At 35.5% G+C, this 25022-nt stretch overlaps 1 long non-coding RNA gene across 1 annotated transcript in view; it reads left to right on the top strand.

Annotated features, from left to right (window-relative positions):
• The window catches only part of LOC308342003, a 135569-nt gene that overhangs the window by 60524 nt on the left and 50023 nt on the right, over positions 1-25022 (top strand). The window contains exon 3 of the long non-coding RNA XR_013966742.1: positions 23477-23578. This is a non-coding gene — a long non-coding RNA (uncharacterized lncRNA). The remainder of the gene's footprint in view (positions 1-23476; positions 23579-25022) is intronic.

Below are 25022 nucleotides of genomic sequence, written 5' to 3'. Positions count from 1 at the left end.
ATATGACTCAGCTATAGTTCCTATCTTCCCCTTTCTTTACTGCCCCAATCCACCTTGCAAAGCTTACTCAGAGTTTCTGCTAGCTCATATTTTAAGCATGTACAAAACTTTGGACTGTCACAGAAAATCCTTTCTTTACTTATTAGACCTAAATACAGAGACAAAAAAAACTCCTGGGTCCAGCTCATCTTTTCAAGCCTGGCCAGAGTTCATAGTTTTCTGGCCAAGCATTCTTTGGTCTCAGTCCAATCAGCTGTAAATGGTGGATGGCAGAGATCACTTCTGAGTCAACAGGGCCACTTAGGTGGCAGATGTTCTGGATGAGGATAATTCTCCTAGAAGGGGTATGGCATGATTGACAGAGACAATACTCAAAGTGTGGTCCAGAGACTGGAGATGGTCTGTGTGTTATTTGTTCTCCATCCAAAATGATAAGCACATTGAAGATAACCATTTCAGAACTTAAAGTTATTTGTTGAAGTCATTTGATGGCTGTTAAATCAAATAATTTTTTAAATGGATTTGTGTTTTGTATATTTTTTCAGAGAATTCATTTATACTATATTATTAAAAAATAATAGTTGGTGGCAGAATGGGAGTGAATATGAAACTGATCTTTCACTAAACATAGTTTGAGTGGCACTGGATTAGAAGTCTCCTAGATCCTAGTGGTGGTGCCCCCTGATTAATTATAAGTAATAATGATCAAATCTTTACAGTTGAGTTATAATTCTCTGAATATCAGTTTTCTCCTAAACAAAACAAGGAGTATAATGTCTGTCACTAACCTTCCCAAGTTATTAAAAGTCATGAGATAATACAGGAGAGTGAATTTTGAGAAGTTCTCATAGGCTAATCAGAATTAAGTTACTGTATTTCACTGTTGTTAAAGTATCTATATACAAGTATACACAATTATATACATACATATGTATACATGCACATATGATATATATACATACTTTCCCATATGAAATATAAGATACGATCATGTAGATTTTATTGTTTGTTTATGTTGTATATGTTATTTATGTCGTATTTGCTGGATTTTGCAAAAGACAATTAGATGTCAAATCGATAAAGATTTACTCAGGAAGCACTCTGTTCTTAATAATTTTACAATTTAGGGACACCTGGCTACTCGGTAGAGCATACAACACTTGACTCAGAGTTTTAAGTTCAAGCCCCATGTAAGGTATAGGGATTTATTTAAAAATAAAGTAGTTTTGGGGCACCTGCGTGGCTCAGTGGGTTAAAGCCTCTGCCTTCGGCTCAGGTCATGATCCCAGGGTCCTGGGATTGAGTCCCACATTGGGCTCTCTGCTCAGCAGGGAACCTGCTTCCTCCTCTGTCTCTGCCTGCCTCTCTGCCTACTTGTGATCTCTGTCTGTGAAATAAATAAATAAATAAATCTTTAAAAAAAAGAGTTAATATCTATTTAAATAATAATAATAATAATAAAGTAGTTTTAAAAATAATAATTTTACAATTTACTTTATTGTATATAAAACATAAATGAAAATATTTAAGCAGTGAAACATTCTAAGAACTATGAGGAGGAAGGACATGTTTAATAAGTAATACAAATGTTAAAGACAAAGATATTCAAAGGAAGGACAGAGGAATTCATGCTATGACAATCAGAAAATTTATAGAGCAGGTAGGATTTGTTCAGTATCTTGAAGAATAGATGAGATTTGAAAAGGTGGAAATGACAGACTCAGTTATCCTAGACAGAACAAAATTTTTAAGCAGAAGTATGGAGTCAAAACATCTATGTATATGTGTGTGAATATGTGTGGTTATGCTGATAGCTAGCTAGCTAGCTAGCTATCAGAAAATAAATGAAATTAGAAACAAAATGAATTAAAAGCCTTGAAAATTAAATTGTAATATACAATCTTAATTTTTTTGTAGTTTTCCCCATCTAACACATGATATTAAATTATTAAAGGGGGACTCTTGAGGGGCGCCTGGGTAGCTCAGTCAGTTAAACCTCTTGATTTCACTCAGGTCATTATCTCAATGTTGTGAGATCTAGCCCTGCATTAGTTTCCATGCTAGGCATGGGACTTGCTTAAGATTCTCTCTCCCTCTCCCCCTGTCCCTCTCCCACCTCACTCTCTCAACATTACTTAATCATTAATTAATTAATTAAAGAGAAAAAGGGGACTCTTGAATTAGAATTTCTTTTACATTAATATCATTTACTGTTAATGTTAAATGCAAATGTTACAAATGCAAAATAACAAAGAATTTTCTTCAAATAAAACACAATAAATTAAATGATAATTTATTTTAAATTTCATAAATAGTTCAAGTAATAAAAATATAATTATTAAAATATTAATATACTTTCCTATGGACATTTGGCATCTCAGTCTGATGTTAAGAACAAAACAAAACAAAAACTAAGTGGCAAGAGAATCGCTTCCCCTAAAGAGCACCTTTATAACCCAAGAAATTTTATTACTTTATTGTATGCTCATAATAATTAAATTACAGCATATTACAGAGCATTGCATTAATCTGAATTATTTTACACATAGTGCCTCACTTAGAAAAGTCCACCTCATTGAATGCTGTTTTTTTTTTAAGACATAACAACTATGATACTGTTAGAAATGTAATTTAGTGAGTTTTTTGTGTTTCAGAATTCAGTTGTATGACCCTAATTTAAAGTATCAAGGTACTAGTAATTTTATTTGTGTAATACTGTTTTATTTTTTATTCTGAGATTTTTACACTGGAAGAATAAAACCAATAATTTAATTGTTCAGGTTATACAAAAAGGATTAACCAAGAAAATGGTCTGCAATTCTCAAATGGTCATTGCCTATCATAATAACACAACACATCAGGGTGCTTCAAATTTGTACTGGAGAAATAGTCCTACTCTGATGTCTTCTACATGAGATAATATCAAAAGTGAAAGGGGCGCCTGGGTGGCTCAGTGGGTTAGAGCTGATGCCTTCGGCTCAGGTCATGATCCCAGCGTCCTGGGATCAAGCCCTGCATCAGGCTCTCTGCTCAACAGGGAGCCTGCTTCCTCCCTTCTCTCTCTGCCTGCCTCTCTGCCTACTTGTGATCTCTGTCTGTCAAATAAATAAATTAAAAAAAAAAAAGTGAAAGAGGTGACTGTATAAAAACCTGTAAGTACAGGGGTGCCTGGGTGGCTCAGTTGGTTAAGCATCCACCTTTGACTAGGATCATGATCCCAGGGTCCTGGGGTCAAGCCCCCTGTGTCAGGCTCCCTGCTCAGTGGGAAGCGTCTGCTTCTCCGTATCTCCTCCCTTCCGCTGCTCATGTTCTCTTTCTCTCTCTCTCTCAAATAAATAAATAAAATCTTTGTAAAAAGTCTTCCAGTACATAAAATAAAAGATGTTAAGAAAAAGTGGAATAGGGCGCCTGGGTGGCTCCGTGGGTTAAAGCCTCTGCCTTCGGCTCAGGTCATGATCCCAGGGTCCTGGGATCGAGTCCCGCATCGGGCTCTCTGCTCAGCAGGGAGCCTGCTTCCTCCTCTCTCTCTGCCTACTTGTGATCTCTGTCTGTCAATTAAATAAATAAAATCTTAAAAAAAAAAAAAGATAAAGTGGAATAGTTTTAAAAAGACTAATAGAAACTATACCTCTTATTTAATTTTAAAAACTACAATTCCTGAAAACAAAAAGGTAATAAAGATTCTCAAATTACCAAACAAGAACTAGAATTATTTGAAGATGAAAAAATTGGAGGAAAAATGTGTAGAAATAGCTTATAACTTCCCCTGCATCTGTTCCCTGACCATGTAGATATGGAAAGAATTTATTGGTCAATTAGAAAAATTACAATAAAATGGATTGAATGAAGCTTTGTCTCTTAAGATTACAAATTTATAAAACCAAATAATATTATAATATTATTTTGCTTCTAGTTTGTCTTAGAAAATAAATTTTCTTCATTTTTTCTAGTATGTTGTTTATTTTAATAATATTTTACTTTTATTAATTGTATCTATAAATAATTTGTTAAAATGATGTTTAATATTTACGTTTCTTAATTTATGGGGCTTTTTGCATTTTTCTTTGTAATGTGCTCATAAATGTTAGTATTCAAAATGTACAGAATATTTAATTTTGACTTTTTTCATTATTTTTTAACAATGTGCAACCTATAGCATCAGTCTTACCATTTCATCTTACTATTAGTTGTCTGTCCAATTGAAGTTCAATATTAATTAAGCTTACTAGTTGATCTGACTCAAGGCCTCTATTAAGGAAAATGTGGCAAGAAGATCATGGTTCTCAAGTGATTTTTTTAGTCAGCTCTCTAGCTTCTCTATGACTTTTATTCTTTTCACTTATAGTCTCTCCCTTCCATAAATTCCTCTGCAAAGAAGCAATTAAACTTATTCCTACATTTTTTTAAAAAAATATATATCCTTATATAATATGAAGAAAAAGTCGTATTTTTCTTTTAAAGATTTGATTTCATGAAAGAATAGTCAGTATTCCTTGCTTTGCTGTTCACCACACATGTACTTCTCAACAACTTTCAGCTCGGGTTCCTGTGTCCAGACTTTTTGTTAGCAAGACTTTGGTTATTGAACTTAGGGCCTCGTCTCAGAATTAATTCTGAATCACCTTTTTGATATTAATCACTCTCACCTTAAAAATTATTTCTCTTGGGTTCCTTGATTCTCTTAACTCAAACCGTTTTCTGACTCCCTCCTTTTTTTTTTGTCCTGGCATGCAGGGATTCCCTAAGGAGCAGCTTGCTTTCTTTCCTTTCCCAGCATTCTCTCAAATGTAGCTCTTACCTCCCCCTATGTCAATCTCTCTGAGGCTTTCTCCCAAACCATTATCTCTTATTCCATGAGCCTGCTGGACATCAGCCTGACATCCCACCAGCACTTCAGATCCAACATGTCCAAAAGCATCTGTCTTGCCCCTCCACACACCTTTCCATTTCTCGGATAGCTGGACCATAATTCCAGAAAACCAGGCTTCAGTATTGAACTTGGGTCTGATTACCCACGCCACCCCCCTCACCGCATGTCTTGAGCTCACAGATTGTGTGGATTTTGCCTCCGTAACATTCCTAACATTGTTCTTCCTGCCGGATTCTCATTTTTGCCATGAATCTCGCGTTTAACTTTGATCTAAAATATCAAAATAATTACATCACTCAACTCTCCATATCCGCTTCCTTCTTGAAAAACATAACTGATAATGTTCAGTCCTCAAATGATTTTTTAATGAGAATTCTTTTTTTAATATTTTATTTATTTATTTGAGAGAGAGAGAGCACAAGTAGGGGAATGGCAGACTCCCCACCGAGCAGGGTGTCTGACGACAACACAGGGGGCTCCATCCCAGGACCTTGGGATCATCACCTGAGCCAAAGGCAGACACTTAACCAACTGAGCCACCCAGGTAGTCCTTTTTAATTTTTCTTTTAGTAACCTCCACTATTTGGCAAACCAACCATCCTTGTCTAGCCTTATTTTTTTATTCTGTATCTTTTCAGATACACCCCATTCCCATCTTTTCACCCCTATAGTGGACTATAAGTTGCTTGAGAACCAGTGCTTTGTGTTATTTGTACTTAGGTCACCTAGACCTTCACACAATACTTTATTCTAAGATTAATATATGTTTTCATGGTGAATGAATAAATAAATGAAGTATCTGTTGCCCACCATTTCCTAATCCCAGAAAGTCTGTCATTTCAGACAACCAATACAATTCTCTTAAGATCAAAGCTAATAAAAAAGACTAGAGTGATGGTTCTCAGCCTTGGATGCATCCTGGAATCACTGAGAAGATTTTTGAGAAACACTAATGCTCCACCTCCAGAGATTCTGATTTAATTTTCCTGGGCAGGATTGAGTAAATGGTACTTTTAAAAATTCCCCAGGCAATTTGAAGTATACCCTAAGTTAAAAACTTTTGAGCTAGAGAGTAAGTGTAGGCTGGGAAACTTGAATTTTGAATATAGTTTAAGATTAATTTTCACATACTATATTTACCCCAACAATCAAATCCACCCAAATGAATCCTTTCACTGTATCTAGCATCAGAATTTGATACTTAACAGGTAATGGAAAATACACACTAAAAAAAACTCATTTTAATAGAAAATTAGACTTTTTTTTTTAAAAGATTTCATTTATTCATTTGACAGAGTGATAGAGAGCACAAGTAGGCAGAGCACCAGGCAGAGGGAGAGGGAGAAACAGGCTCCTGCCTGAGCAGGGAGCCTGATGTGGGGCTCGATCCCAGTACGCTGGGATCATGACCTGAGCCAAAGGCAGCCGTTTAACCAAATGAGCCACCCAAGTGCCCCGAAAATTAGACTTTTAAAATCTATATATAAGCATCTGAGATTAGACTATTCAAAAAGAGTATCAGATTATAAAGCAAACCATGTTATAAGACCAGAAAGCAAACGATCATAATTTATGCTGGGCTTTTTATTCTGTTCATGCAGTCATCTATTCATGCAGCCAACTTTAATATTCAGTTATTTGGGGTTGTTTATAGTTGCAATTTTAATTCATACAGAAGTGATTTTGTATCAGGCTATTTTAAATTCCAGAATTGATTGATCTTCAATGTATCTTATGTGATCATTAACAGTATCAATTATCTTTGGAGTCATTGGGCCTCTGGTGAGAACTTCAAGCTTATTCTGGAGTCTTGAAGCCTTTAACTATGCTTTCAAGAGGGAAAGGGTATAAATGACTTAATGACTTTTGAGTTTTTAATGTTCCTATTATTTTGTCTTACTCTCTCTTTAAATACAGATACAACATATGTTTGGAAATACTTTTTTATGTCTTACATATCACCAAACAGCCAATCAGTATAGTTTAACTAGCCTTTTTTGTTTTAGAAAGTAATTGACTATTTTTTAATACCACCATTGATGACTCAGTAATTTATTAACTAGTTTTGAGGTGTTAACCAATTTTTTCTTTTTTTTTTTTAAAGATTTTATTTATTTATTTGACAGAGATCACAAGTAGGCAGAGAGGCAGGCAGAGAGAGAGAGGGGGAGAAGCAGGCTCTCCGCCAAGCAGAGAACCCGATGCGGGGCTCGATCCCAGGACCCTGGGATCATGACCCGAGCTGAAGGCAGAGGCCTTAACCCACTGAGCCACTCAGGCGCCCCACCAATTTTCTTTTGTTAACAAATTCCTCCTTTGCCACTTTCCTCCCTTCTCTACCCTAACTTTGCTCCCAAACTGTCAATATTTCAGGATAATATAGAGGTAAAAGCAGAAAAAAATATTTACTTTGTTTTTCTTTTTCTTTTTTTTTCTTTCTGTAACTGGTTACAAAAAAGCCTGAAGCCCTCAGGGAAATAGAGAGGATTCTCTTTGGGGGAAAAAAATGTTTTTTCCTTAAAACCCAAAAACACGCCACTCCCTTTCCCCCATCCAGACTTTTTGGGCATGAAAGAAGTGGAGCAGAAATCACATAAAGAGGTTATTTTTATTCAGATACATAGAAGGGATGTAATAAAGTGAGCCACTTGAAAGAATAAGCAGATGGGAATAAGGAGAATGCCTTTGTGCAACTCTTGATCTTGGGGTGGTGAGCTCAAGCCCCACACTGGGCGTAGAGCTTACTTAAGAAAGAAAGAAAAAGAAAGAAAGAAGGAAAGAAAGACAGAAAGAAAGAAAGAAAGAAAGAAAGAAAGAAAGAAAGAAAGAAAGAAAGAAAGAAAGAAAAAGAAAAGAAAGAAACCAGATGGAAATAAGGAATGTGTAACAGATGGTTACAAGCATGGACTTGAGCCAGACTGCCTGGGTTCAAAAGCCAGCTCTGGCATTCACACTAGCTATGTGACCCTAAGCAAGGTATTGGCAATTATTGTTGCCTAATTTTTCTAAACTATAAAAAAAAATATGGATAAATGAAGTACGTCTCTTGTAAAACTGTTACAGGGATTAACTGATGATGCTACAGAGAACCCAAACTTCCCAATTCCCCATAAAGACCACATCATCTTGCTCCTCCGTTAGCTCTGTGACGCTGCTTCATCCTCATTCCTTCCTACTGTTTTGACTATTGTCTCCAAACTCAGCTCATGAAGGACCACTGTCTTCAAGAGCTGTCTTCTGGCCAACCATCCAGGTCATAGGTATCCTAGAAAGCCCAGCCACCTGCTTTAGAAACTTCTCCAAGCTTTGCCCACTAACCATTTAAATTGAATCTTTTCATTTTTCTTGACTCAATCTCTTTACATGGACCTTATATTTGGATGGGATACCAGCCTTTTTGTTTAGCTTCTCTCCCATTTTATCCTCTTAGGACCAAGCAGTGCTTTCTGTGATGGAGTGGAACACACACCCCTACCCACACCCACCCTGCACTGGACTAGGTAGGCTTCCAGATTCTGATCTGGGCCCCACCACCCCTTAAAGGATCAATGATCTTTCTGTTCTCTCAAACCTCACATTCACACAGGCAGTCTCCTTTTCCACCATTGTTTCAACATTCACTGATAGGCTAGTAAAAATAATGACTTTATATAAATTGAATGCTACTATATACTAAGCACAGAGAGGCAGTATTATTATCCCTCATTGTGAAAATAAGGAAACTGAGGCAGAGGATGGGTAGGTAACATGACTTAAGTCACACAGCTCATAGGTGGGAAAGGAAAGGTTGGAAGTCTGGGTGCCCATACTGGTTTATACTGAGGGTGGTGTTTGGAAGCAGACTGTCAGGGTTTGAATCCTGTTTAGCTGGGAGCCATGTGACCTGAGGTAAACCATTTAATAGATCTATGCCTCAGTTTTTAATTCATAAAATGGGAGTTATTATGCCTGTCTTGCAGGGTTTATGTGGGTGTTAACTGGGATAACATATGTAGGACTTTAGAACAATACCAGCACTTTGAAAGTACTTTAATAGTTGTTGCTGATGTTAATGATGATGATGTTGATTACTCTATATTGCCTCTCATGATGGTTAAATCTCTGTCTTTGTTCCCAATTTCTCGAGCTCCAGGCCTATACATCCAACTCTACTAGACACCCAAATTTCCATAGATGGCTCAACTCATTATTACGTCCTCAACCTATTATTCTTGAATACCTTGCTTTGGTGAATGCTATCATCACACCAAACACAGAGTTACTCTGAACTCCTCTTTTTCCTTAATACCAACAATTAATGACCCCTCACTTTATATGTTGCTCCATCTGCCTTCTCTCACTCCTACTTATAAGACTTGTTTCTAGTATATTGAAGTACCTAATGCTAGTTCATTATAAAAAACAAACTAACCAGGAATTCCACCATGTGCCTGTTAAAGATGACCCAGATTTGATCTCTGAACTCCTCTGTGAAAGCAAATGTAATTTATTTTTAAAACTTGATTATCTGCATTGTAATCTTTCTCCCAACCTATTATTAAGTGAGACATCTAGTTATGTGGGGAGTTTGCCACCATGAAAACCTCAATTTTCTTATAATAATCAACTATATCATCAAATACTCTGCCCAGGTAATAGCAACTTATACTTGGTGACTTCAGAAATTCACCATGATAGAAAATTAAAGTTAAGGATGAAGTTTACATTTAACCAAGATGTTCATTAATACAAATAGTAAAAATGGGTATAAAAATATCTTCAAAAAATAAAATTACTTTATTATTAAAGTAGACATCTTCCACTTAAGACTTGTTTCTATTCAGGCTAATGAAAATAATCACTTAACATTGAATGCTACAGTTAGCAAACGTTTTTTGGAAATAGGTAGTACTTTTATATTTCCTTGTGCAAATGAGGAATAGTTGTAATATTATACATAAATAGTAAAGTCTGGTTATTATTGTTGTTAAATCCCTTGTTACTCAGATTGTCTTCATTGAACATGAGATTTTCCCTAGGGTTTTCTATGTTCCAGGCACTAGACAATCAGACCTGAAAGGCCATTGTTGTGCAATATGAAAAAGGAGCCCTTCCTCAAGACACTTCATGTCCACCTGTAGGTAATTTGTCATAATGAACTAATTGTATTGGAACATGGTACTAAACTGCCTGCAGAAAATTGTTATAATACTTAAATCTGCCAAGTCTACAATGTGAACAGCTCCTCTAGAGTTGTGCAGTGAGCAACCTACACAACCATTTACTGTGGTCCAGTTTAGTCTATCCTTATAGAGATAAGAAAAATGAGTGTTTCAATAATACACTAAATCAGAAATTTGAGGTGTATATAAGGAAGCAGTTTATTACAAAATTATTACAAAGAAAGACCATGTTAGTGAGTAATGGGTATCTGTGTGGTTTCAATTTGACAAAATGCTGTGCTGACTCTAAGACCTAGAAATCAAGCTGTAAAGATTTTTTTGTGTGATTTTGTGCTTTTATGATTTTTGACTACAGTCATTGTTTAGAAAATCTGCTATTCAGTAAAAATATCTGAGAATCTGTCAGATACAGAATTATTAGCTTGAAATTGACCTGAATAAGTCTCCAGAAAGGACCATCCTTAAATCACCTAAAATAAATGAGTATCTATCTCTGTAAAATAAAGATGAACAATTTAAGTAAGAAACCTTCCTTATCATTACATCCAGTGCCTAAAATGTAATCTCTTTTCTCTTATTCACTCAATATAAGAGTAACACAACAAATATAAAGTGCTTAGGTATAGAAGGCAATCTATAAGTGGTAAAATTTTTAAATCCATGCAGTTTTTTCTTATTAATGCATTTAGAATACTTTCCAGGCTTCGTGTATCATGCCAAGTTACACTGTTAATTTCTTTCAAACAAATATGAATGAATAATCAACCAGTTGATTGTAGTATCTGAATTTTTTAAAAATATGGATACGGTAGTCCATGGACCCTGAAGTTCATATTGGAGCATATGCTGCACAAGTACACAATTTAACAAGGAAATAAATGGTAAGCAACATTGCAAATCTGAATAAAATGACTTTTTGAGATTTATAGCAATCATTAATTTGTAAAAAATATGAATGCCTAGGTTTGGTGAATTGAGACCAGGCAAAAATAGATAGATTGATAGAACTGAACCATGCCTTTTTATTACCATGGCTTCCTTTTGCCCATTCTCTATTTCTTCATGTTCTCTTTCTTCCAACATTTATCAATTCTTTTCCCATTTGGCTTTTTACTTCCACATAAAACTGTAACACATTAAAATTTCCCACAATTTATTTTTTTCTTTCATTAGATTCTTTTCTTTATCATAGATCATCTTAGATGTATTAGAGTACTTAATGTATTTGGAGCACTGCAAGAATGATTCCATATGGCCCCAATGTCTCTATTGACCTATTTTCTTCAGTTTTATGTATTGAAAGGAGATTTTTTTTTGTTTCTGATTTTGAACATTTATGTGTAGAATGTTTGTATTTGCATAGTTTTCTTGTGTATTTCTAGCCTCTTAACTGTGCAGAAAAAAAAAAAAAAAACCTCAAATGTGGCAGCAGGAGGGATAAAAGGGACATTTCTATCTTCATGTTTCATAATCACACCCTGCACTGGAGAATGGAAGTCATGGTCACATCACCAGAGAGTTGCTTATCAGGCACGTAAGATTAGGGAGTCTGAGAGAAGAATGTACCCATTAATTGTAGAGAAAAATAAGAGATCATTTTCTTCATTATATGGAAATGTAGTAAGGAAAAAAATCTAGAAAAAAAAAACCAGACTAAAAATTGTATTTCTGTACCAGTTAGAAGAACAAAGAAAACTTGAATCAAGCAGCAGTTTATTTTCATACCTCCTACACAAAAAGAATCAGAAGAATATTACCCACACCACAATGATTCGATTAATTATTTTTTCAGTGAATTGAATAACTATTTCTTTTTTCCCTGAGTGAACTGATCAAGTGCTTGATAACTTCTCATGTATGTTGACAATGTATGATGTCAGCATTGCTAACAATTTTCTTTTTAGTTAAATACTGAACTGAGAGCATCCTTCAAATTTCTCCTTAAATATGGAAGTTCATATTTATTTCCTGGGTGTCCTCTTAAAGAGACTCTTCCCCCCCCCACCTCTATTGTGGGTGAGAAGTATGTATGTATGTATGTATTTGAGTTTAGATAATTACTTTTTATTATTATGTTTAATTAGCCAGCATATAGTACATCACTAGTTTTTGATGCAGTGTTCAATGATTCATTAGTTGCATATAACACCCATATATAATGCATATAACATTAGTTGCATAATTAGGTGCTCATCACCACACCTGCCCTCCTTACTTTAATACCCATCATCCAGTTACCCCCTCCCTTCTGTAACCCTCGATTTGGTTCCCGGAGTCCAGAGTCACTCATGGTTTGTCTCCCTCTCCGATTTCTTCCGATTCAGTTTTCCCTCCCTTCCCGTGGTCCTCCGCGCTATTCCTTATGTTCCGCATCTGAGTGAAACCATATGATAATTGTCTTTCTTTGCTTGACTTATTTCACTTAGCCTAATCCCCTCCAGTTATATGCATGTCAATACAAACAGTGCCTATGCATCCTTTCTGATACCTCAGTAATAGTCTCTTGTATATATGAATCACATCTTCTTTATCCATTCATCTGTTGAAGGGCATCTTGGCTCCTTCCACAGTTTGGCTGTTGTGGACACTGCTGCTATGAGCATTGGGGTAATGTGCCTTTTCTTTTCAGTTTGTCTGTATCTTTGGGGTAAATATCCAGTAGTGCAATTGTTGGATAATAGGGTAGCTCTATTTTTAGCAGAACCAAACATCTCTTAGGGAGGAAAAAAATAATTTACTTCTTTGACTTTATTGAAAACTTTTACTCAAATTTTTTTGTCATTGTTACTATTTTTAATTTAGGGGAAAACTCTATACTACTAAGTAGGGAAAAAATTGAAATGATACATATAACTATATGATATATATGTATATATTTATGTATAGCCACAGTATAAATGAGAGCACACCAATCTGGCTCCATGAGAAATCCCCTAAATTATATAATAAATAAGTTGCTCTTTATCTGCCACAATGGCCACTTCTCTGTCCAAACAAATACACCTCAGAGATATTGCTGGTTTGGTTGCAGACCACCTCAATAACATGAATATCACAATAAGGCAAGTCAGATGAATGCTTTGGTTTCCCAATCCATAAAAAGTGATGTTTTTAAGAAAAAAGTTATGTTTATCTATATTTGATCTATTAAGTGTGCAATAGCATTATATCTTTACGAAACAATGTACATTCCTTAATTAAAAATATTTTCTTGCTAAAAAATGTTAACCATCATCTGAGCTTTTGGTGAGTCATAATCTTTTTGCTGGTGTAGGGTTTTGCCTCAGTGTGGATGGCTGCTGACTGACCAGGGTGGTGGCTGCTGGAGGCTGGGGTGGCTGAGACAATTTCTTAAAATAAGCAATGAAGTTTGATGCACCAATTTAGTCTTCTTTTCACAAATAATTTCTCTGTAGCATGCGATGCTGCTTGATAGCATTTTACCCACAGCAGTACTTCTTTCACAATTGGAGTCCATCCTCTCAAACCCTGCCGCTGCTTTATCAACTAAGTGTGTGTCATATTCTAAATCCTCTGTTGTCATTTCAACCATCTTCACAGCATCTTCACCAGGAGTAGATTCCAACTCAGGAAACCACTGTCTTTGCTCATCCATAAGAAGCAGCCCCTCCACTGTGAACGTTCAGTCAGGAGATCGCAGCTTCTAGTCCTCTCGCTGTTTCCACCACATCTGCTCTTCCTGCCTCCACTGGAGTCCTGAGCCCGCCAAGTTACCCATGAGGACTAGGATCAACTGCTTCCAGACTCCTGTTCATGTTGATACTCTGACCTCTTCCCATGGATCATGAATGTTCTTAATGGCATATAGAATGGTAGATCTTTTCCAGAAGGTTTTCAATGGACTTTGCCCAGGGCCATCAGAGGAATCAGTATCTGTGGCAGCTATAGCCTTGCAAAATATGTTTCTTAAATAGGAAGACTTGAAAGTTGAAATTATTCCTTGATTCATGGGCTGCAGAATAAATGTTGTGTTAGCCGGCATAAAAATGGTATTAATTCCATTGTACATCTCCATCAGAGTTCTTGGATGACCAGGTGCAAAATATGAATATTTTGAAAGGTATATATATATTTTTTTCTCCTGAGCAGGAGGTCTCAACACTGGGCTTAAAATATTCAGTAAGCCATGTTGTAAACAGAACATGCTGTCATCCAGGCTTTGTTATTCCATTTACAAGCACAGCCAGAGTGGACTTAGCATAATTCTTGAGGGTCCTAGGATTTTTGGAATGGTCAGTAAGCATTGGCTTCAGCTTAAAGTTACCAGCTGCACTAGCCCCAAACAAGAGAGTCAACCAGTCCTTTGAAGCTTTGAAGCCAGGCATTGACTTCTCTCTAGCTATAAAAATCCTATATAGCATTTTCTTCCATTAGAAGACTGGTTAATCTACATTGAAAATCTGTTGTTGAGTGTAGCCAACTTCATTAATGATCTGAGCTACATCTCCGGGATAACGTTCATGCAGCTTCTCCATCAGCACCTGCTGCTTTCCCTTGCACTTTTATTTTATGAAGATGGCTTCTTTCCTTAAATCTCACAAACCAACCTCTTGCTACTAGCTTCCAGCTTTTCTCCTGCAGCTTCCTCACCTCTCTCAACCTTCACAGAAGTGAAGAGAGTTAGGGCCTGGCTCTGGATTAGGTTTTGGCTTAAGGGAATGTTGGGGCTGGTTTGATCTTCTATCCGGATCACTACAACTTTCTCCATCACAGCGATAAGATTGTTTTGCTTTCTTATCATGTGCGTGTTCACCAAAGTAGTGCTTTTGATTTCCTTCCAACACTTTTCTTTTGCATTCACAACTTGGCTAACAGGCGTAAGAGGCCTACTTTTTGGTCTGTCTCAGCGTTTGATATGCCTTCCTCCCTAAGCTTAATCATTGCTAGCTTTTGATTTGAGATACACACGATTCTTCCTTTCATTTGAATGCTTAGAGACATTCACTGTAGGGTTATCATTTGGCCTAATTTCAATATTGTGTGTCTCAGGGAACAGGGAGGCCCAAGCTAACAAAGATGGGGGACCAGTGGATCAGGTGGAACAATCAGAGTACATACAACGTTTATTGATTAAGTTCTGCATCTTATATGGGCACAGATCATGGTGCCCCCAAACAATTACAATGATAACATCAAAGACCACCGACCAAAGAGCCCCATAATAAATATTTTTTAAAAGTTTGAAATATTGCAAGAATTGCTAAAATTTGACCTAGAAATGCCAAGGGAGCAAATGCTTTTGGAAAAATGGTGCCAAGAGACTTGCTCAACACAAGGTTGCCACAGACCTTCAAACTGTAAAAACTGTGATATCTGCAAAACACAATAAAGCAAGGTATGCCTGTAGTACCCTAACAGTAGCTGATGGGTACAACGTTAAAATAGTAGACTCTCTCTGATAAGTATTTTTATTTTCTAAGTAGGGCCTTAATTGTTTGTAAAGAGTTAATCATTCTACAGTTGTGTAATCGACATATTTCACATGTTCAAAACTACCATAACAAAATTGACTGTTGCTTTAAACAAAACAATCTTTTTAGGGGAAACTGGTAAAAGAAAAATCTGTTTTAAAATCTAGAGTTTAAGTTGCTATTAAATTAATGATATAAAGGAAAATAAACTGATTTTGATTACACATTTAATGTTAATTCAAGTGCCTCTTGATATCTCCTCAAATTAATTTAAGCTATAAAATTGCCTGTTGACAATCCATTTTTATAAATCTCTTGTCAAGAGAGATTTGCATTATCCATAATTTAGTTCTAGTTTTTTATTTAAACAATAAAAAATTGTGTTTCTAATATGATTGTCATTTCTAGTTAGATTTAGCAATATATCTTAGCAACTTACTGCACACTGTTTCTTCCTGAATCATATTCCTTCTTTATGGATTCATTTATTTCTTAATGAAGTATGTCCTTCAGTATTTCTTCCAAGTGAGGGTCAGAAACTATGTGTCATTGTATGTCCTTAAGCTTTTTATTATCCCCTCTCTCTTAAATGATTAACTTTACTTTGAATGTTATTTTCTCAACACTTTGAAGTTTTACCCTAGTGTCTTCTACTCTCTCCTAAAGCTGATAGCCAGTCTGACTCTTCCTTTGTGTATGAAGAGTTTATTTCTCTTTTAGCTCTAGTTGATTCCAAGATTATCCCTTTGTCCCCTGATGTTCTGCAATCCTTCTGCAAAACAACTAGGTATAATTTATTTCATTTTTATCTAACTTTTTGATATGAGGACTCATCACTTTTTTCAGTACAAGAAATTTTTCAGCCATCATTTCAAATATTTCCTCTACCCTATGAACACCTTTCTTTGTTACTGGAATTCTTATTCAACATATGTCAGAGCTTCTCGATTTTGCTTTCTCCACGTCTCTTAAATTCTCTTTTATATCTTTATTTTCTTTCTCTTTCTGTTCTACATTTTGCACGCTGCAATCTTCCTAGTCACTCATTTTTTTCTTCATCTATGCGTAGTGTACTTTATATACTACCTATTACTGTTTTATTTCAATGACTATCTTATTTATTTGAAAGCTCTTTTTTTGACTTATACTTGTGGAAGCAGGGAACTCAGGATTCTATACTAAGTCTGGAAGAAATAACACTATAATATTAAGATTGTATTTCCAGAAAGGAAAATCCTATGATTATGCTACAAGATGCATGAGAAAAAAGATGTGTCATTATTTTAGTAGCCCTCGTACCTGGCAAACAGCCAGACGAATTATATATCTCCAGTAAATGTTTTCAGTAATGAATTAAATGCAAACCAACTGAGTATTAAACCTAACAGTAGCATACTCCCTAGCATCTTTACTGCTTGTCAGTAGTTCAGGTACAGTGATTCACAAACCAGAGATATGTATAAATACTTGGGCGAACATTAAAATTCAGATTCACAAACCTACCCCATGGAGTTTCTGATCCAGTAGGCCCTGGAAGAGATCTAGAAATCTTATTTCCATAACTTGCATGATATTTATCCTGGAAGCTCAGGAAGCGCCTTGAGAGAAGCATTCCTGAGTGCAGTCAGCTTTAGGAGTGGTAGTGATAGATAAACCAAAGATTCCTTTATGTGAGTTAGTCAGCAGAGGGGGCAGTGGAGACTGACAGAAAAGAATCACCTCGGAGTGAAGAAGCAAAAGCTGAATAATAGGAGAAAAGTGTGGGAAAAGCTGATCCTGGTTTCATCAAGTATCATACCAAAGCTAGAGCATTTAAGAAATACGCAGATAACGAATGCTTTGTTGCTTGCTCTAGGAAAAAGCAGCATTTTACATCATACCTGTGTTTTGTTTTAATTCTTCATACAGTTTCCTTTATTAATTAAAACCATTTTGAAATGGGTAGAAGAGGTTAATATTGGGCCTGTTTTCTTGTGGATTTATTTCTTAAAGGCTTTGCATTGAATTTTGTAACGTGATAGAATGTGATAATGTAATGTAATTTAGCTTAATATCTATTTTGTGTTAGATGACAGTTTTATTAAGCAGAACCAATAATCATCATTATTCAGAGTCATAACGACCCATTATAAATGGTCTCATTTTTTTAACTTTAATTTTACCTCTTAGAGTATGCCTTTATAGAATTGCTAAAATGGTTACACTTGGTTTCTTTTATAAATATAATTTTAACAATCACTATGGAAACATAAGTCATCTAGTAGTTAAGTACCGCTATTCTATATATTTGATACAAAACTATTTTAGTGTCTTGGTTTCTGTTAATTAAACTTTCAGATGAGCAAATTCCAGGAAATTAAATTACCATCCTTCACGTGTTGGAGCCTTACAATTGAGATGAATAGCCTTTTCTTTCTGGGATGCCACCTTTCTAACCCCTGTGTTTATTAGAGTAGGAATCAGCAGTCAAATTAGACAGAAAAGGACTCATCCCAGCAGCCTCCGGAATAACTGGGTTTACAATACCTTGTCTAAAAATATTAACAAATTAAGGTGGTTTTGTGTTTATTGGGCACTTTAGCTTAAAGTGAATAAATTTAGGCAAAATCAGATTTTCAGTCCCAACAGTTGTACTGAGAGATAGGAATTTGGAGAGAAGAGAGAATGAAGTTATTTAGGTCATGGATACTTCAGAGCAAAGAGGATGTTAGAAGTTCTTCAATTTTAAGGATGTTTGCTATAACATCAAATATCTATTTAATGTTTTATAGTTTGCAGAGCATTCTCACTTGCATCCTTTCACAGGGGCCTAAACCCTTCCTCTCCAAGGAAGATTATTATGATTCTGAATTTACACTGTGGGTACTAAGTGCCAGAGAAATGAACTCACACCCAAGCCAGTCGCCTAGTTCTCATGGAGGCGAAGCTGATGCTTTTTTCCACAACATCAGAGTCTTGACAGTCAGAGCACATCCCAAAGGCTCTGGATGTATGGGAACAGAGGCAAAAGGTCAAAGAAGTTCAAAAAATGAAGGGTGAAGGTCATCTTAAATACAAACTTTACCAGCTTTATATTATTGTCCAGGGACCAGCATGCAACAATTGCTTAGAATTCAAGGAAAGTCAACCCCTTTCAGCTTCTGTCACAGGCACTATAGGTGGCTCCTGTTGCTTTTGAGTAATAATTCTATTTCATCTATACATGATTAAACATAGCTTTCTTCTATAAAATTTGTGCCTGGATGAAGTGAAGTATTTTCAAACATTCGAGGATGCGTAGGAAGAAACCAGATCCATTCACAGATGCAAACATGGATTATAACCAATGATGTCATTATGTAATTTCATATTTCACTTTAAATTATTCATTTACTTATTCAATAAGTAATCAGTGAATGCCAGAACTACATTCATACACTGAGTCATAGAGAAAAGACAGGCTCTGACCTTACAAAGCTCATACTCTAGTTGCGGAAAAAGGCATTTACAATACAACATGGTAAGTGTTACAATAGAATTCATTGGAGATCATGACAGTACCAAGCAAAAAACTTCAAACCAACATCCCAATAACATTTTGAAATGATTGTTTCACTGTGATTCATTTGCACACAATTCTTATCACTGATTGAAAGTTTGCATGTACATATATATGTATGTAATATGTAGCTTTACGCTTGCTGAGTTGCCACTGAACTTGAAAATAAAATAATGTTTCCAAGTTTGTTCAGACACAAGAACCTCACAGAGAATGTTAGAATTTCTTTGATTGGGCTTGGAGAATATGGTTTAATATAAGAGATACTGGGCTGTCTATATTAATCAGGGTCTTGATAAACCACGTTAATAATAGCATTTTAGAAAGCCTTGGATACATTAATGAAAGAAATGCTTTTATTTCTACCCTCACAGATGTTTAGTTTCTGGGTTATAATCATCTCTTAAAACATTAGAATCACTGGAATCCTGTGACTACCCAGGAATTCTGCCAGTCTAGCAAAGTCTTTAAGATAAAGCTAAATAAATAAGTAAGTAAATAAATAAGTAAGTAAGTAAATAAATAAATAATAGGGCATCTCTGTCGGCATGTCCCATGTCTATAAAGCTCTTGGTCACAAATTATTGTCATCTGAAATCCATGTTCTCCACTTGGGTTTTTAGGTCAATTAGTTATATGCACTGGAAAATATAAATAATACAACTAATATGAATCTTATTAAGTTTGTTGGCTATATTTATATCATCTCTATGTAAAAACAATCATGGAGTTTGGAGTAACTCTTTGCAGCCATCTTCTGAAGCCTTCATGATTTTTGACCCTGGATAAGTTTTTTACCCCAAGATTTAGTTTCTTATCTAGAAAATGAGGATAATACCTACCATGTAATTCTGTTGTTAGAATCAAACATATTATAAAAGGAACTGGGATAGCACGTGGCACAGGGTAGTTTTTTAATATCAGTGACAGTTCCTCTTCATGTTTGGCTATAAGACCTGCGCTGGATTATGCTTTTATCATTTAAACATACCTTCTTCCACCAGAGGCATTCAGTCAAAAAATTTGCTTTTTTTTAATTTTGTGGGGACATCAAACTCACCAGCCAGTAATTGGGCTGGCCCGTAGGAGCCAACCACTCAAAATATTACTTGGGTTGTGTTTTCCCATCAAAAAAGGTTGAGACATACTAAGCATTTTCCTCTTATTTTCTCATAGTTCTAGTGTTAAGTGATGCCTGGTGCTCTATTATAATACACATGCTGAAATAAGTACAGTGAGGAAGAATTGGGGATGCTTTTTTGAAATTCATCAAGGTATCACAATACCATTTTTTAAACACTGGATTAAATATAGATGCATTTTTTTGATACCATATGGATAGTTAAGCTTAGTTGGTCAGAACTTGGGGCTAATATGTCAGGTTAGGGTATTCAGTCTCTCCTATGCACTAATTACAATCTGATTGATTTTTCACTCACTGGGTTTTTGTTTTGTTTTGTTTTGTTCTGGGCTCACTGACTGCAGCTGTAACTTCAACTTGCCAATGTACACCATTGCTCACAAGAGGACCAGATGAGAGTGTGTGAATGAATTTATTGCCAACCCTTTCCTACTCTAAAAACAAAGCAGTTTTGTAGGTTTGTTGCTGATGGGTCATAGCACCATCTTCATATACAAATAATAGCATTTCATATGGCACTGTTTTCACTGTAAATGATAATAGAGATCATGGGGAGACAGTAAAAATTATCTTGAGCCATTGTCTTATTTATAGACTAAAGTACAATTATGTCTTCACTGATTTATATTCTGACATCTTAGTTAGTTATGTTATTTGCTTCTTTTATGCTCATTCTCCCCTTAGATCTGGTTTGACTATTCTTTTCTTTAGCATTCGTTCCCTTGTTAGATTGTTTATTTTCTCTGAGTGGCAGAATACCTTTTTTAATTATTATTATGAGAATGCTAAGTATTTACCTAATTACCCTTTAGAGAACATTGGAAGACAATGCAGTTGAACAAATGGATGAATACTGGAAAGGGATTACTGAATAATTGTATTATTTCTGGAAGTCTCAGTGACTATTTTCCTTACCTTCACATATTTTTCTTCTAGGTTACTATTTTTTTAAATATTTTTTTCATGATAGATTTTTCATGATAGTTCTCAAGCTTACAGCTAGTAACTTTTTTATTCCTTTTCGAAAAAAAAAAATCCCGAGAGTGTGAAAGTGTTCAGATAAATATTATCTTTAAAAAAATCAATATTGTGAGAATATATCTGTTCATTTATTTAGAATAGAAAAGCATCTAATTCAGTATTTATTACATTATGGATATCAGTTCATATCAAAGTTTAAAGAATTTCAAATCAAATCTTTCATCAACCCCCAAATTGAAAAACTAATGTAAATGAAAGAGCATAGGCCCAACACAAACAATCAAACAGAAAAGAATCTCACTGATTCATTTAGGGAATCAACTAGCCATCCATTATACAATTATTGAGAGCCTAAATTTTGTGCCAAATATTTCTATAGATAAAAGATGAAACTACATAGCAAATCCCAACCAAAAACACATACTTTTATCGGAAAGGTAAATGATATGATACTTTTATCAGAAAGGGAAATGATATGAATGTGTAAATCAATTAGCACCAATACAATGTAGCAGATCTATCACACCAATACATAGAGTCACTGAGAGATCACCTAGCCCACTGGATAATCCAATCTCACAGACAATTCAACTTGAATGCATTCTGATTGTTGCCAAGTGATTTTTATTATTATTATTTACTTTTGTATTGGATTGATAATCTTTAAATTGGTTTCATTCCTTATGTACATATTATCCAGGGGTAGGATGAGTAATAGAATGATAGAATCAAGGGTCATGTGGGATTAAACATTGGTAAAAAAATAATTTGAAAAGTGGAATTCATTCCTAAATTGGAGAAGTGACTGCAAAATTAGGAACATGTTTGCAGAAACTCAGTAGCATAAGCCCGGCATTGACAATCTGATTCACGGCTCTCTTAACTATCTATTCACATTGTTCCTTTAGGGGAAATTTGACAATGATGTCTCGCAAACTTGTTGCCACTTTCAAAGCTTCTTGCTAGCATTTTAGCAAAGTGGAAAGCAGTTCTGGCATTTTGGATAAATGTTCCCCAAATCTTCCCTGCCAGACATCTCATTAAGTAGAAAGCCTCAATAGAGTAATATGGAAAAGCAATTTTAAATAGAAGTTTGATTCACAACATAGTGATTTTTGTAAATAATATCCTGGGAAGTCTTCCGTGCTTTTTTGGATTAATTTTACTGTTGGAATTGTATGCCTCTTCTCATCTATTGTGACCAGTAATATTCACCCAGCCACCTATCACTCCTTTTCAAAGAGAATGGACTATAGATAAATGTTTAAAATGATTCCTTAATTAACAGAAGACTATGCAAGAAATGACTATTTTTGAAAGGAATATTTACTTATTTTGTTCTCACATACATATTCTTTAAAACATTAAATGTATCTCCTCCTTCCTAATGGGATGATACTTTCTAATAATATCATTATAGCCCTTCTTTTAAATATTGTGTTATTATAATTGTCTCTGTATAATTGTGATTCTCTTGCTGAAAGTTGATGCCTGAGAATAGGGATTTTTATTGTATACACCTTTGTATCTCCAACCTGGCCACAAACTTTTTAAGTACTTAATTTTTGGTGAATGGCATGATTTATCAATGTTTGATGCTTGTTAGTATCCACTTATTTTTTAATAAATACAACTTTCAATGTGTTTTCTTGTCTTTGTCTACTATTTCTGTTTGCTAAAATTGGCTGAAACAATCCTGTGCCATCCTTGTCTCTATCCAGATTGCCTTTGTCCTGGTGCATATTCTTTTTTTTTTTTTTAACATATAATGTAGTATTTGTTTCAGGGGTACAGGTCTGTGAATCATCAGTCTTACAGAATCACAGCACTCACCAGCGCACATACCCTCCCCAACATCCATAACCCAGCCACCCTATCCCTCCCCTCCAGCCCCCTAGCACCCTTCAGTTTGTTTTCTGAAATTAAGAGTCTCTTATGGTTTGTCTTCCTCCGGATCCCATCTTGTTTCATTTTTTTCCATCCCTGCCCCCCATGACTCCCCACCCTGCTTCTCAAGTTCCTCATATCAGAGAGATCACATGATAATTGTCTTTCTCTGATTGACTTATTTCACTTAGCATAATACCTGGTGCATATGCTCACCCTCTCTTGGTTGGCTGCAGGAATAACCTTCTTACTACTTACTTGACATAATCAAATGTCACCACTTCATTCTATATCTAACTTTACTCCCAGAGTGATATTTTCAGCACTCAAATCTGATTATGTCACACTCATGCTTCCGAACCCTTCAGTGACTGCCCATCACTCCACAGTGAATCTAGATTCTGATGTTATCTTACCAGGAGTTCCAGGAATATGTGTGAAGCCACTTCTTTTCATTTCCCGCAGGTGCCTCACATATGGTGCTCATTAAATATCACTGAATAAGCGCTGCATGACTGAATAAATGAAGATGGCTATTGTAGTTCATTTGTGCCAAAATTTGGACAGGTGAGTTCGTTCACAGAAGTTTCTAATGGAGCTGTCTGAAAACAGGGATGGATGTTTTAGGAAAGCTTTTCACACACTTGCCTGTTCATAAAAATGATCTGAAGTTTGTTTTTAAAATAAAGATTTCTGGAGTCTGAATTTCCAAAGGAAACTCGAGAATCTTTGTTTTTATAAAAATAATTACACTAAATGATTCTCATGTTTAGATAGGTTTGGGAAAGATCTTAGAGCAGCAGTTAATCTAGACACATAATGCCTACTCAATGTGGGAAGCTGGGCGTTATGACCCTAAATCCATTCACTTCCACGAAGTTTAGGATACTTGATTCTGGTGGAAATCACAGTTTTTACATGTGTAGATCTCAGGTAATTGACTTGAGATTTACCTGAATGCAGATAGGAGTTTGGGGACAAATGATTGTATCCAAGTATTGCCGGATATAGAGAGTTTTGACCAGTATGTACTAATCAATGTACTAGTTATGTACATGCTAATATGACTTGTTTTGACTCATCTGTACTAGTTACCTACATGCCCAATATGTATGAGGTATAATTTCAGGTGTTGGCGATATAGGAATAATAACACACACGGTCTCAGTGTTCTTGCTGCAAATGTGTCCCAACTTGCTATGCTTGTCTCCAGAACTCTCCAGTTAAGCATTATTTTCAGAGTGACTTGGCTCTTAGGCAAATTGAAAATGATCATCCCCAAAGAGCCATCACTATCCTTGTCAAAAATGAGTGTCCAGGTGTTTTTAGTCTGACTGGAAACTTCAGATGGGTTCCTATGTCCTCTGAAGGTATAATGGTTGAGTTCAGATGATCAGATACCATTTCTCACATTTTGGAACCTATTTATATCCTGATGAGAAATTCATTCTAGGCCAACCCCTGAGTCTCTGACCACTAAAGCGTCCTATCATTTTAAGTGGAAATGCATTGCATTTTTTATTTTTACCTTTTCCCCCCATTTTAATAGTTTATTGTCTCAACCAATACAGGAATTAAGTGTACAGACTAGTAAATAGACATTTACATTTTATGTATGTTACAGGAAGCACAAAAATTTATTTTATCAAAGACTGCTATATTTTGCTAGAAAATAGTTGGTAAAGGGTTAAACCAAATACTTTTCGACCTCTGGAGCTCTCCTAGAATGGTAAGAACTATTTGGATTGTGTGGAAAATCATGCATCCATTTATAATGTATTTTACAAACACTGATTATAGCAGTCATTCTAGATCTATTTCCATATACCACAATCTCCATGTCAGGTATGGGGTACAGTTACATGGAATAATTATGAATCCTTTACTTAAAACCCAGTCCTTACCCATGGGTATTCATCACTCTGGATTTTAAACCTTGACATTTACATCTACTATATTAATGTCTGTGGTGATAGAGCTGGACCGTTGGGACCTCAATCATTAGGATTTT

Source organism: Martes martes (genome assembly GCF_963455335.1).
Source record: "Martes martes genome assembly, chromosome: 4".
NCBI classification, from domain to species: Eukaryota; Metazoa; Chordata; class Mammalia; order Carnivora; family Mustelidae; genus Martes; species Martes martes.
This window is presented reverse-complemented; position numbering and strand designations above follow the sequence as displayed.